The sequence below is a fragment of the Pinus tabuliformis genome, chromosome 2_1, assembly GCF_031772625.1.
Source record: "Pinus tabuliformis cultivar Carrire ecotype Pingquan chromosome 2_1, CPIR1, whole genome shotgun sequence".
Lineage (NCBI taxonomy): Eukaryota > Viridiplantae > Streptophyta > Pinopsida > Pinales > Pinaceae > Pinus > Pinus tabuliformis.
In genome coordinates, this window is record NC_142299.1 from 167383496 (window position 1) to 167398844 (window position 15349).

The following is a 15349-nucleotide window of genomic DNA, read 5'->3' on the forward strand; positions in this document are numbered from 1 at the left end:
AAGCTTGTCCTTCTGACCCCGTTTTTATATTCTACAGGATGCTCCTTAGGCAGAAAAATGTTTTCTTAGCAACTTGTCCCAATGATTTCTCTTCTTTGCTCCAAGGTAGCCCAAATGGTAGTCTGGTAATTCTACTGATGAAATCAAGTGTAAGTTCTAGGGTCAAACCCCTAAAACTAACTATGGCATGTGTCTTCGAATGTGGTCTTAGGGACATCAAAAACTCTTCAGTCAGCTCCTCATCATAACCCTGAATTCTGTCAAAGAAGGATATCCAGTTTGCCTTGGGAAAGGGTCCACCACCTTAGGTTTCTCATAAAATTTGCTAGATTTTAAGGGTTCTTTTCTCATGAATCCCCCTGGCATGGTGTTGAGTGCTTCTTTTTGTGTTTTAACCAGAAAAGAAAATGCTCAGGTTGAAAAAAAAACAGTCAATCACTCAAACAGAGGATAGCTGAATTCAATTTTTTCTGAAACCAAGAAGGAATTTCCCATGTGCTCCTTACAACATCAAATGGAAATAATTCCCTTGTTTTAAACTGCTGTCACCCTAAATTTGACTGTCTGTTTATGAAAATATTTTTTTTTTTCTATAGAACAGAGGATAAGGACACAGATTCTTTTCTTAGCACATAGATAGATATGCAAATTTGGTTTTTTTTTTCACATACACAGGCTGGCCTCTACTGCTCCATGTATCTTCCTTATAGGAGAATTTGAAAAATGATGAGGAGATTTCAGATGCAGAGAAAAAAAAGAAACTGCGTAGACATAGTGAAATATGCAGGCAGACTTTCACTTTTTTCTAATGTGTAGGTAGACTTTTATTCTCTTTTTCAATCTAATGTCGTGTTCAATTCACCACCTTACTCAAACAAATCATGCACAGAGAATTTTTCTCGAGCCTACCTTGTTTTGAGCTTGAAATTCGATGAAAAATCCCAGGTTTCTTTCTGCAGAGCCGTTCTCTACCTTTCCTGTAGAACCTTTCCTGTAGAAGTCACTCGGCTCCTGTAGAATGAAACTATGCTCCTGTAGAGCCCGATAGGTGGGAGATTTTTGAAAAACAGGCAGAGAACTGGTGGAGGATGACTGGTTAGCTGCTCTGGAAGTGGTAGATGCGTAATCCAGTCAAGAATGTCGTGAATGCAAAATGAAAAAATGGTGGTAAATGTCTTAACTGAGCTGTCTTTTAACTACGGGCGTGATTCATGGTGAGGAGATGAGGTGGCCAAACCAGACCGTTGATCCTACGTCATGGTCATAATGTTTCTAAATGTTGTCTGACCACCATCACCTCCCTTACTCCCATTATCTGCCGCCACCACTACCAGTCCCGAATATTTCTTCCTGAATGGACATACCACACGTGTTGGCTGCGTATCTGATCGGTAGTTTTGAATTTGACGGGGCTCGTTTGAATTCCACGAGGATGTGTAACTGAACGAGGGTGTCCAGTTAACTGGCCAGTGATTCCATTCAAGCCAAACCATTCCCATAGTCACGCAGCCTTGAAATATGATTCATGTAATTGAGGAATAGGTTTAGGCACTTACCTGTGTAGTTGCGGTCGTGTTATGCATATTTCGAATTTTGGAACCCATTTCTTCGTTCCTATTGCTACTTGCGCTCTGCATGCTCGGCCTCGAGCTTTTGCTGATGTCCACATGTTCAAACAGAGCTCCTTGCATGTTTAATATGCCATACTTTTCTATCCCTGTCTCTGGAGTATGGCCTTCAGAGGGATCAGCTGCTACAGGAATCCTGTAGGATTTCCTATAGATCCTTCTCCTTCCGAAATTCAAGCTAAAATGAGTAGGGCTACAATTGCTAACAAGGGTCTCAGCTGACAAGGAATCACAGATGGAGGGTATCAAGTATGGTGAGTGAAAAGGCTGCTGCTTTGATTTGCCATTAATTTTTTTGTTTGCAGCATGAAGGAAACATAATTTCTGTGTGTGACTGTACAGGGACTTAAAAACGAGTGCAATGAAGGTGTATAGAGATGGAAAGGGGTGACATATGGTGAGGGATGGAGGCAGGAAGGTTCATAGGCCTCATAGACAGATTTCAAACCCTTGGGCCCTCTTCTGAGATCGATTTTGGCTTTTCTATAGTTTCTATAGGATCCTCCTGTAGAAGATACAAAGCTTCCTCTAGGATGTGAAATTTCAAACCAAATGAGACCAAATCTTGGGAAAGGGTAACGATGATGGAGGAATGGACTGTGAGGGATGCATGCAGCCTATTCATGCCCTCTGTCTTTGCCTTGTGCGATCCTCCTAAAACTTGTAATGACCTTCCTGCAACCTGCAATTTATTCAACAGAAATTAGGTTTATTTTTTCTTTTTTTCTTTTTAATTTGAGACAGTTGGGGCACCTCTAGGAGGTTTTCACCCTCACTGTCTACCTTGGGCACCTCCAAGAGGTTTTCACCCAAGGATCTTTTATTCATTTTTTTCTTTTTTCTGTGTTTTTTCTGTTTTTGTTTTGTTTTGTTTTGTTTTGTTTTGTTTTTTTTTGTTTTGCTCATGGTGTAGGTGGAGTGGAGTCAGGGACCTGCTCCACTACCAATACTGATTTCCCAAGAGTCTTAATGACCTCCTGCTTGGAAAGGGGCTTCTTGTAGATCTTCAATCTATGCCCATTGACGAGCATGGGGATGGCTTCTTCATCAATGGTCCGAATAAGGACTGAACCATTGTCATTGCATGTTTCCACTGTATATGGTCCTAGCCATCTTGTCCTCAGCTTGCCCTTGAAGTCCTTGTATCTTGAATCATATAGCAGTGCCTAATCTTCTGGCTGAAATTGCTTCTCTTTGAGGTGCTGGTCATGCCATATCTTTCTTTGAAGTTGGACTACCTCTCAGTGGAGAAGGGCTTGCATTCTCTGTTCATCTAATCCATTAAGCTGCAGTAATCTTTCCTGTTTTACATGGCTAAGATCCAGGTCCAGCTGAGCTACCAACCTCAATGTGTTATATTCAAATTGTATGGACAACAAAGCCTTCTTCCCATAGACCAGCTCATAGGGTGTGAAACCTATTGTAGTTTTCCAAGTAGTGTTATAGGTCCAGGTGGCCTCAACCAAGCGATCTGCCCAATCTTTTCTACTGCTGCTCACTACCTTAGTCAAAATCCCTTCCAAAGCCCTATTAGTAACTTCCACCTGTCCATTTGCTTCTGGATGATAAGGGGTGGAATTTTTGTACTTAATCTTGTGATAAGTGAGCAGGTCTTCAATCAGGTTAGAGGTAAACTGACTTCCTTGATCTGTGACTGATTCTCTTGGGTAGCCAAACTTGTAGAAGATATTTTCCCTCAAAAACTCAGCTGCCTTTTGTTCTGTTGCTGCTTTGATTGCCTTTGTTTCCGCCCACTTTGTTAGGTAATCTGTGCACACAATGACGTAGGACTTCTATTTTTAAAGAGGATTGATAGTACCCACAAAGTCCATGCCCAACTTCTCAAATGGCTTGAAAGTCACTTGAGGCTGTAAGGGCATTTCATCCTTTGGAGTAGGTTTCCCCATCCTTTGACATCTGTCACATTGGCTGATGTATCTCCTAACATCTTGATGAAGAGTGGGGCAATAGTACCCTGCCTGTAGAATTTTGAAGGCGGTTGTCTTTGCTGCAAAGTGGCCTCCATAGGGCCCATCATGACAGGTTATGAGGATGTCAAAAACTTCCTCCTCCCTGACACACGGCCTCAAAATGTGATTTGGGCCAAGTTTAAAAAGATTGCCCCCAATCCAAGTGAATGGGGCACTTTTCCTCACAATCTTGCTCTTCTCTTTTGAGGATAGGTATGGCGGAAACTGTGCTGAAACCAAATAATTTGCTATATCAGCAAACCATGGAAAGAGTACTGAAATAGAAAACAGGTGTTCATTTGGCATTTGATCATCCACCATCCCTTCTTCATCTGCAGGTAAATCTTGTCTAGATGGAAAATCAGCAACGACATTTTCCTTACTTGGCTTATCAACAATGGTCAAATCAAATTGCTGCAATAAAAGTAACCATCTAATGATATGAGCGTTTACATCAGGTTTATTCATCAAATACCTAATTGTAGCATGATCAATATGCATGAATGTTTGATAGCCAGTGATGTAGTGTCTGAACTTGTTTCGGGAATGGACTACAACCAGGAGCTCTTTATCGGTTATAGTATAGTTTAACTCTCCCTTGGACAGGTTTTTACTGACAAAATATATGGCATATAGTAGCTTCTCTTCAACTTGTCCTAAGGCTGCTCCTATGGCTTTGTTCAAGGCATCTATGTGAATGTGGAAAGGTAGGGCCCAGTTTTGACCTCTCAAGATTGGGGCAGTTATCAGCTTACCTTTCAAAGCATCTAGAGCCTCTTGACAGTTGTCAGTCCATATGAACTCAACATATTTTCCCGAAATACAAAACAATGAAGAGGCTAGCACGTTGAAATCTTTAATGAATCTTCTATAATATCCTGCTAAGCCTAGAAAACTCTGAACATCTCTTACTTTTTGAGTAGGCGGGACCCTTTAGATGATAGCAATCTTGTTGGGATCCACCTATAAACCATGATGAGAAATTGTATGACCTAGCATAGTCCCTTTAGTTATTAGGAATTCACATTTATCAGGACTGAGGGACAGGTTCATTTCAATACACTTGGCTAAAACTTTCCTTAGGTTAGTCAGAGCTTCTTGGAAGTTAGAACCATAAGGGGTAAAGTCATCCATATAGATTTCCATTGAATCATGAACCAGCTCAGCGAATATACTCAGTACTGCTCTCTAGAAAGTGTCAGGAGCATTGCATAACCCAAAGGGAAGGACCCGGTAGGAAAAGGTACCCCATCGACAAGTGAAAGTGGTCTTATCTTGGTCTTCCAGGTTGATTTGAATCTGATTGTACCCACTAAACCCATCTAGGAAGGAAAATAACTTCTTCCTTGCTAGACCATCCAACACTTGATCTATGAAAGGAAAAGGGAAATGGTCCTTCTTAGTGGCTTTGTTAAGTTCTTGATAATCTACACAGATTCTCCACTTCCCGTTTTTCTTGGGCACAAAAAGAGAAACCCACTCACTGTCAGAGATGGGGTAGGTGAATCCTGCATCCAACAACTTTTGTAGTTCTTCTTTGACAATGTCCTTAAGGGCTAGATTCATCCTCCTTTGAGGCTGCCTGATTGGTTTACAATCCTTTTCAATGTAGATGTGATGAGTACAGACTAAAGGGTGGACTCCTTTTATCTCCTTATAGCTCCAAGAAAAAGCATCCAAACGGTTGTTCAATAAGCCACACAGCTCTTTCTGCTGAGAGGTGGATAGGGATGAGTTGATTTTCAAGGTTTTTTCATGGCCAAATTCCACATTCTTAACTTAGAGAGAGGTCAGATCAGCCACACAGAGATCAACTAAAGCACTGACTTGGGTTTCTTCCACCAACTCTTCTAATGGCAACACACTGGGGGGTGGATTTTGAATCAAATTCTCAATAAGATCATCCTCAGTTTGAGGACCTCCCCTGGTGGCTTCCACTATGCACAATGGTGTGGAGTAGACTTCATCCTCATCTTCCTCCTCCAACCAGAGAGGTAAGTCATGTTCTAACAGAGGTTGGGCAGGAGGATATAGGACTAGTTGTTTGGACATATGCTCATTCTTGATCGTCATGCTCCCAGCTCGACAACTGATGTAAGCATCTACAGTAGCTAACCAAAGGCTTCCCAAGATGAGGGGATACCCAGTTAGTTTTTCCTTTGGCTGAAGGACCAAGAAGTCAGCAGGGTACTCCTAGGAATCAATGGAGACCATGACATCTTCCACAATCCCCTCAAGAGTCACAGTGGAGCGGTTTGCCAACTGCACTACTGTTGAGGTCTTTCTTAGGGAACTCTGAAGGTTGAGTTTAAGCATAGTGTCCCTGGTCATTACGTTAATGGCAACCCCTAGATCAATCAAGGTGTGGGGGATTATGGTGCTATTGATGTGGACATCGACTACAGGACTCCCAGGGTCCTGATATTTTGGACAGATTACCTATCCCAACATCAGGTCAGACAGTTGTCCTATGACATTGATAGTTGGGGCATCTCTCTTGCGCCTTCCTGGGTGCCTGAAACACTTCTTTTTGATCAACTTATTGTAGATTTGTACATCTTTTATTTCCTGGAGAAGTGGTATTTTTACACATAACTGTTTAAGTTCTCCCAAAAGTTCAGTTTCTTCTGGGTTTGGTTGTGAGGTTCCAGTTAGTCTCTCAGGAAAGGGTGGAATGGATTTGGGTTTGCTTTCCTGTTTCTCTTCCTCATCCTCCTTAGGAGGAGGTTGGCTATCTGGGAGGAGCTTCCCAAATCGTAGGTTGATATCCTGAATCTCCACAGCATAGGTAGGGCATGTTGTTTCTCTAGTATATACCTGCTGGGCCTATCTGTTATTGGGGTTTGGGTTTGGTTGAACAGGTATCTGGGTTGTCTTGGAGAAGCAGGAGGTAATGGTTGTGGTTGAGCAGGTGGTGGAGGCAAAAGAGCGGGAGGAGAGTTGTACTGGGGCCTCCACCCCTGATGAGGTGCATTCCACTGAAGTTGTGGCTGAGTGTGAGAATGAAACGAGTGAGCAGCTGGTTGAGTATGGTATTGAGGAGGATATGACCAAGGAGGGGGTGTGGACTAGGAAGGATGAGTAGGGAGACCCCAAGAAAGCATGGAAGTGGCTTGATTGGGGCTGTAATAAGTCTAGGATGTCCCTTGCATTCCCTGCTGGTAAGTTCTTGGTCCATGTGGCCTCCTTTGATTCATGAAGTAGAGTGGTTCAGTGGCTCCTTTAGCCCCTTGGTACATAGCTTTAAATCTAGGCAAGGAAGGGCACTGATTTGTAGGATGGTCTTCTTCACAAACAAAACACACTTCTATAGAGTGCGATGGACATTCATTCCTAGGATGCTTTTTGGTGCACCTGGGACAAAACATGGCCAAAGCCCTCTTGGCTTCCTCTTGCTTCTTTTGGATTCACATGGTATCCATTTGCATGGAAATGGTCTGTCTCATCTCGCTTTTGAAATCTTCCATCTGATTTGTAAACTTGTTTTTAAGGAATGAACTAGATAATGGGGTACTGGCTAAGAGTTGACTTCCCCTACCTCTCTTTCTGGCTGCCCTAGAATGGTTTCTAAACACAGTCTTTATGTCATCATAAGGTAGCTGGTAGATGTCTCCCCCGGCCAGCAAATGGAGGGTATCTAGAAGGTCTTTAGGGACTCCTCTAAGCGGAACCAATTTCAGAGATTCGGGGTCAAGTGTGCACTGGCCCTTTTATAACTGAGTTGAAACCTCTCTTCATAGTCTTCTAAAGATTCATCACTTCCCATGTTCATTCAAAAGATTTCTTCTTTTGTATCCTTTGACCTATAGTAGTCCCAGTATTTGTTGTTAAAGGCTTGCTACATATGAGCCCAAGTTGTGATACTATTTCTAGGTAGCCCCATGAACCAGTGTAGTGTTGTATCCTTGAGGGTAGAAGGAAAGAGTTTCAAATTTTTCTCGTCTTCTGCATAGTCATAAGTTCGACAGGACAACAAACTCAAACAAGAAGGTATTAGGGTCTTCAGTAGTCAATCCATGGAAGTGAGGTAAGGCTGAGGGACTTATGTTTCTCATTTTTGTGTCCCCATTGGTCTTTCAGATGGGAAAGGCATCTTCTACTCTCTCCCCATTTCCTCTAATGTTTCTGTTTTTAGCTATGGTCTCAGGAGGAATGGTTTCTTGCTCTTCTTCTATTATAGGATCTTCGTATATCTGTAGAGGTTCACCTATAGGTTCTTCTGGATCACTGCAACCAAAGAAGAGAGAAGGGTGACTCAGTGATGTGGTGGGGGTGTTGGTTAGGAATTTTCCTGAATTGTCTCTATTGTTATGAGGCATGAAAGGAAATCTCTTTTTTTGGGTGATTTTTGTTTCTTTTTTCTGCTTGTACCTACAAAACTGAAATTGATTGAACAACAAATTGCAACTAACTGAAATCTATCTTGCTGAAATGAAAATGCAGAATTGAAATGAAAGAAGGAAATGACTCATCTATTTTTTTGAATTGAAATTGCAAAATTGAAATGAAAGCAGGAAATACTAATCTACACTTGCTGGAATGAAATTGTGGAATTGAAATGAAAGCAGGAAATGATAATATACGCTTGTTGAAATGAAATTGTGGAATTGAAATGAAAGCAGGAAATGATCTAATCTAATTTTGCAGAATTGAAATTGCAGAATTGAAATGAAACAACTATTCTACTTTCGCTAAAATAAACTACTCTAGCAGAAGGTTGTAGTAGAAAATAGAATAAAAGCAGTAATCACAAAATACTCTAACGCTTCCCCGACAATAGCGCCAAAAATATGGTGAGCTCTAGTATTGCAACAATGATGCTGCAACTCCTGGGACTCCCTACTTTACTTTTATCAACCCGGTAGTTCATAACAAACTTGGAAGCAACGACGCTATATGCACAAGTACTAGCTCTTGCTGCAAGCTGTTACTTGATCAACGGGCACACGTTCGATAGGAGCTTAAGCCAACTTATATGAGTTCTTAGAAGAAGCCTTTAACTATGATGGATGAAAGCTAACTCAAAAGAGGCTAGTTTACTTGCAGAAAGAAGATGAAAGCTAAAAGGAAATGCAAACCCTAGCAAACCCTAGTTTTACCGACTAACCCTACTTGTGCAAGAAAAGAGATGTAAGCTACTGAGTTGGATGCCATTGACTATTGCAAAGTTAAAATACATATTTTTAAGCTACTTCTGAAGGAAAATATGGAAAAATCATCTTTTTGTATTTTTGAGCAATTTTATACAGAAATATTATGCATGTGTTTTAACTATTTTTGACTGTGCAGAGGTTTATTGGTGAAAGGAAATGGAGTGGGAATTTGTAGGAGGTTGGGAAGGTGTGTAGAGGACCTAAGGGGTCCCTAGCACCCTTTTGGAGATTTCCGCCATGCTCAAATCTCGAAAAATCGCTTGCGTGAACTTCTACAGGAGGTTGTAGGGGATCTACAGGAAATTCTACCGGAACAGACCAAAAGTAGTTTTTAGAGGGTTGATGGTGGAAAAACAGTGGGAAAGTGTAAATGAAGGATGGATAAAGATGTTAAGAGGTCTAGGACTTGGTAAATGAAGCTCAGGAGTGATGAAGATGGGTGGATTTGTTCAAGGATGAAGAAAGCAATGTTGCACAAAAATGTGGAAATTAGGGCAAGTTGGGAAAGTGTGGCAAATGAGGGAAAGAAATCTTGAGTGAGAGGTTGGAGCAGGTTGTATGATGGAGGAAGGATAGGTAGGAGTGTCTTACAGGTGTTCTGCACACTACTTTCCAAAACAGATCCAAGCAAAGATTAGAAAAACAGAGGTTCATCTATTTTGACCTAATTCTGCCCTAGAAACCAGAAATGTGATGAACAAAAGTTTATAGACAGGAAATCATGCAAGAAAGCTATGGAAACTAAGAAAGAATAGATCTAAGCATGAGAACACAACTGATATCAACTTTTCCAACTCGAAATCTAACACTAGCAATTGCATTGGAAGGCAAAAATAGTGTTTTTGTCGGAGCAAGTGTGCCTTGGTCTCAATTCATGGTCCTAAGGAGGGAGAAATGAGATCCAGGACTACTTGGTAGCCTTTTTTTGGATCTTTTCTATTACCAAACTGTCAAATCAACATGAAGCATGAACAAATATTTTAATCATCAAAAACAACCTAAGTAACAAAGCAATATTTTAACCTAAATAACATAAATTATTCTATGTATGCAAGAAAAACACATAAAAGTACACAAAGGAGGTACTGGGAACTTGGGTTAGGCCCAACCCCAAGAGCTACAGCCTCCTAAGAAAGATTAGAGCTGGTGCAAAGTTGGATTCATCTTTATTGATAAAAAAATTATAGTTACATCACAAACTGTCTACAAAAAGAAGCTCGAAAATATGTTGATACAGGGTTGCACTAAATTGCGAAAATAGACTAAAAAATGGCTAAACTACTAAGGCTTGAAGCCTTCCTACTTATGCAAATGAGGACTCCCAACAGTCCTCCTTAACTTTAGGAGCTTGGCTGCCCAAAACTGCAGTTAAAAGCCGCTTCACTAGACCTGCTCGGCTGCCCCTTGAAATCATCTTTGGTGGGTTGTTGAACTCCGAGCTGATGGTGGATAACTCGAGGAAGGGGTCATTTAGTGTAGGAGACACCCTTTTTATAAATCCTCAGCCTTGTTTCTTCGAATTTGGCTGCCAATCTGCTCATAAATGCCTGATCTTGGTCCAAAAATGTCCAAAAATCTGCAATAAGCACGTATTAGACTTTGTGGTGAAGTGACTATTCCCATTCACTCAATTAACATAAATATATTCAAAAGCATGCATAAAAATATTGAGAATGGTGGATTAAATGAGAATAATAGGCAAAATGAGCCCATATAGTTACCCATTTCTGAGGCTCATCATCAGACTGCAACCCTATGACCTACATTCTGTCATGTCAATTACTAGGGGGAAAATATTCCAAATGGATAGCCATTTTGCAGGAATTTGATCTAAAATTCATCAAATAAAAATCAAAGAAATCTCTCATCTTCGCAAATTTACTTTGTGACCTTTTCTCATCATCCAACGATTTGAAATACAAATCATCAATCGTTGATGAGACTCTATTTCTGATATCGTCAAGTGATCCATGGTATGGAGATATATTGGTCTATCTCCAAACCCAAACTTTTAGGCCAAACACCTCTCACTCTGAACAATGGTGTATTCGATACTAAGCCAAGGATTACTTGATCGTTGGCGATACGCTATACCATCGTGGTGTCGATACAGTTCTATGAAGGTGCCTCACACATGAGGATGCTGAAAAAGTTTTGAATGATTGCCATTCAAGTGCTTATGGGGGCATCTATCTGGTTACGCTAATGCACAAAAGATCTTACGAGCAGGTTACTTTTGGCCCACCATATTTAGATATTGCATAACTACAGTCAGAAGTTTCCATGCTTGTTAGATTTTTTATCGCAAAACTAGATTACCACCTACACCACTGCATCTAGTAGTTGCTGTTGGGCCATTCGCTAAATGGGGCATTGATTTCATTACATGTAACCCCACCTCGGCTGAGGGGCATGGGTATATTATAGTCACGGTTGACTATTTTACAAAATGGGTCGAGGCGATGCCTACATTAAAAACAGTGACGAAACGACTGCTCTTTTCTTTTTTAATCATGTAGTTACTAGATTTGGTGTTCCACAGGCTATAGTCACAGATCATGGATCACATTTTCGCAATCACATGATGGTTGAATTCACTGCCAAATTAGGACTGTCCCATGATAGTTCTACTCCATATTATCCGCAGGCTAACGGACAAGTTGAGGAAATCAAAGAAATCCTTAAGCGCATGTTGCAGAGAATGATTGGAGTCCACAAGCAGAATTGGCATTTAATCCTGTACTCAGCTCTGTGGGCATATAGGACTTCGGTGAGAAATGCGACCGAATTTATGCCCTTTCAGTTGTTGTATGGTCTGGAAGCTGTCTTACCAATTCAGTGCGAAATTTCATCCCTCAAGCTCGCAATTGATCTGCTTCCTGAAACTTCGGAAGAAGAGGCTCATTTCTTGGAACTAATCCACTTGGATGAAACCCGTTGTGACGCTGCGCTGGCTAAAGAAGCGCATAAGAAACATGTCATGGCTCAATTTGACAAAAATGTCAAGCCTCGTGTCTTCTCAGAAGGTGACTTGGTCTTGCTTTATGATCAGGACTCTAACAAATTAGGAGCAGGTAAGTTCGAACCATTATGGATGGGCCCCTAAGTTGTTAAAAGAGTATTGACAAAAGAAGCCTACGAGCTGGTCAATTATGATGGGATTCCATTATCGCAGCCCCGAAACGGGTTGTATCTTAAACGATACTATGCTTGATTAAGTGTAGTAAACTCTTTTGTGTTTTATTGCATTTTTGTTTTCTTTTATAGTTGTCATTTTGGTTAGGTAATCCACTTTGCATTTTTTGCAGATGTCAAAATTTTTGGAACCATTTCAGAGCTAGTTGTAGTACACAGAACCTATCTTCTGTAGCCTGGGCCATTTTTGCTCCAAGCGAGGAGTTAGTGAGTTTCAGGGAGATATGTATTGGCCCATCGACGAACAACATCACTGAATATAGCACATTGATTGAACTTCTCTCTGATGCCATTTCACATGGCATACACCGACTCGTTGTTAGGCTAGATTCACAGCTCGTCATACTATAGCTTACTGGCATTTATTTCGTTCGGAACCCAGCTATTTATCGCATGTTCCAAAGAGTTAAGATTTTGGAAAGATAGTTTGATTCCATTAAATATCAACACATTTCTAGAAACTTAAACACATTAACTTATTCATTAGAAAATTATGTGTTAGACATTTGCAGCATTTGTAAAGAAAAGCATTTCACATTAACATTTGCATCAGGATCGCATAACTTAACCAAAATAAAACTCTGAAAATAAAAAATATATAACTGTTTATAGTTTTTACAAAATGTTTTGTGTCCAAAAAAAAATCAGTCATATGACCAAGAAAATCAAAATAAATGCAGAAAAGCATCCTAGACTAATGATGTTGGTGATAACATGTCACTTCCTGTAAATGCGCAAGAGCTTGGTCAATCGACTCGGCACACTAGTAGTCTGGCACTGTAACCTCAAAAGTAACTCATCGGTCCTGACATCCTGAGTATCGAGACTGAGGCCCTCGATCTGATCCTGCAACACTGCCAGGGTCTTTGATATGTCCAGATCTTGAAGGACGACCCCCCTTACAGCCTCTCCTGCTGGAACATTGGCTGCTGCCCGTGGGCGTGCCGCTGGTCGCATTGGCCCAATATCTGCACATACATGAGTTTGATTAGTCTTGGTAACATTTAAAAACACAAAAAAATTATGAAACTGATGAAAAAAGATGTGGTCGAATCATTTTACCTATAGCACTCCACTGCTTGCCAGATGGTAATGCTAAATCCGGGTCGCCTCAGAGATCGATCCCGACGTATGGATACTCCACAAAGACCATCTCCTTGTTAGCCTCCTGCTGCAGCAGGTTAATCATCTTTCATGATCGACATTTTTACATGCCAAATATGTCATACTTTGCTTGCTGCAATGCTCCATATTTGCTACAGATGGCCAGAGAAGTATCCATGAGAGTGTGCTAGTCTAAATGCCATTGCTGTGTATCATTTTTGATGGGTTGATCCACTTTCATGAGTTTTCAGCTAAGGGAGGTCCAAACAGCTTAATCTTGGTCTCCCTAGGTTTCAATTTCCTGTTTTAGAATATAGAGAATAAACATCTGTCCAAACTGTTTAATCTTGGCAAATCTGTAAATAGGTAGAGAAACAAGGGTGCTCAATAGCCTAATCTAAGCCCCTGGATGCAATAAGTGTAGATTTAGATAGGAGGACAACAAGACGAAAAGAATGAAAAATTGGGTATGGTAGTTCAAGTGCACCCAAACCAAAAAGAAGAGAAAATGCTAGGTGAATAGGCTGGGTAGGTAGCTTTGTGGTTGCAGAATCAGGACTTGTGATCCATTTCAGATTTTCAAGTGTCATATCTATTCATATCACAAGTTTGAGGCAGTTTTTCAGTTGGAGGACTTCAAGAAATGCATGTATAACTTCCCCTTCTCCCTCTTTCCCAAATCACTCACTAACTTCCCCTAAAGAGGTCAAGATCTGCTTGATACCTCTTAGATTCATCATTCTCCATATCATCTGCCTTGGTGAAGATCTGCTTCACTAAAGGAATGTTCACACTTCTTCTATCAGTCATTTTCCCCCATTGATAGCCTAAGACTTCATTCTTAGAGCTTTTTCTCATCATTATCATATTAACTACTAACTTTATTATGTAACTCCCTATCTCTTTTCCCTTCCCCTACTAAAACTATCTCTATAACTCCCCTATATACTTATCCCCTCCCCTTGGTTGAAAAATAACCATATACATCCTTGGGAATTGCTAAGTTTATCTGAAACTCAGCAAGAACCCTCATTGACCCCTCTGACCATCTTCCAAATGCATAAGGACTCATTCCTTTGCATAGTTTCCCTTCATATGTATAAAAATCATATCTTTGGCCTTGGTTTGCCTTTATAAGGCATGAAACCCTCTTTGGCCACTAAACCCCTCTCAAAACCACATCACTTTCCCCCTAAGTGCCTTTGGACTCCTTCCAAGGCATAAGAATACAAAAACCATGCAAAAACCATGAAAAACCTTCAAAAAAGGATAAAATCCTCCCTTTTTTGGCTATCGGACCCCTTCCGATGCCTTAGAATCCATGCCAAACTATAAACAAACCCTTATGATTTCCCAAAAGGCTTAGCAGTTCATAAAAACATGGGTCCGATATAATAAAGTTTCATTTGGACCCCCTCCGATGCGATATCGCTATCGGTAGGGGGCAATCATATGTTTAAAACATCATATATAACCCCTCCGAATTCATTTGCCTCGCCTTTTCATAAAAAGCGTGCTCCAATGAGATAAAGATTTGTTTGATCCCCCTTCGATGCGATATCGCTATCGGGAGGGGGCAGTGGCATATATAAGCGAAAATGGCTAAGTCTCAAGGCATGGGGCATAGTGCCGATGGGCCGGACCCGAAAACATATAAAGTGGAACGGTAATAGTATATCGGGTCCGTGTAGTTCGGCGATTCCATATGTGCTGCCCTCTGGTCCCTCCGACTGCCGATTCACCGACGGATCCAGGACTGTTGGATCGGGCCCCAGATCTGACGGTCCAGATCTTGTCGCGCGGCCCCCCACTTCGCATTGCCCCATATACTGCTCCGATTTGGCGGAGCCGATGAGTTATCAAATGTAGTGTTAAGGGTTTTCGGGTCCGCGGACCCATTCCACTGTTAAAATCGCCGATTTGGGTCCCGCCGTTGGGTCGGACCCGAAATAAAATAAAGAGGGCCTGTATAACTTATCGGGTCTGATGGGTTTCGACGTTTTTATGTGGCAACCCCATGACCCCGCCGATAGCGAATTTCCGAGTTAATCTCAGCCACCCATTTAGGCCCAGAGATCAACGGCCCATATTTAATCGCATCACTCCTATATGGCTCCGACCAGTGGATCTGAAAAATATTAAAGGGCAGTTCTAAAGGATTTTGGGTCCACAAACCAAATTTTTATAAATCCTCCGATATGAAATCGCTGACGGACCAGACCCGATCTCCATAAAGAAAGAGCCTATAAGCATTTCGGGTCCGCCAGGTTCATCGCTATTCGGAGGTTTTATGTGTTGG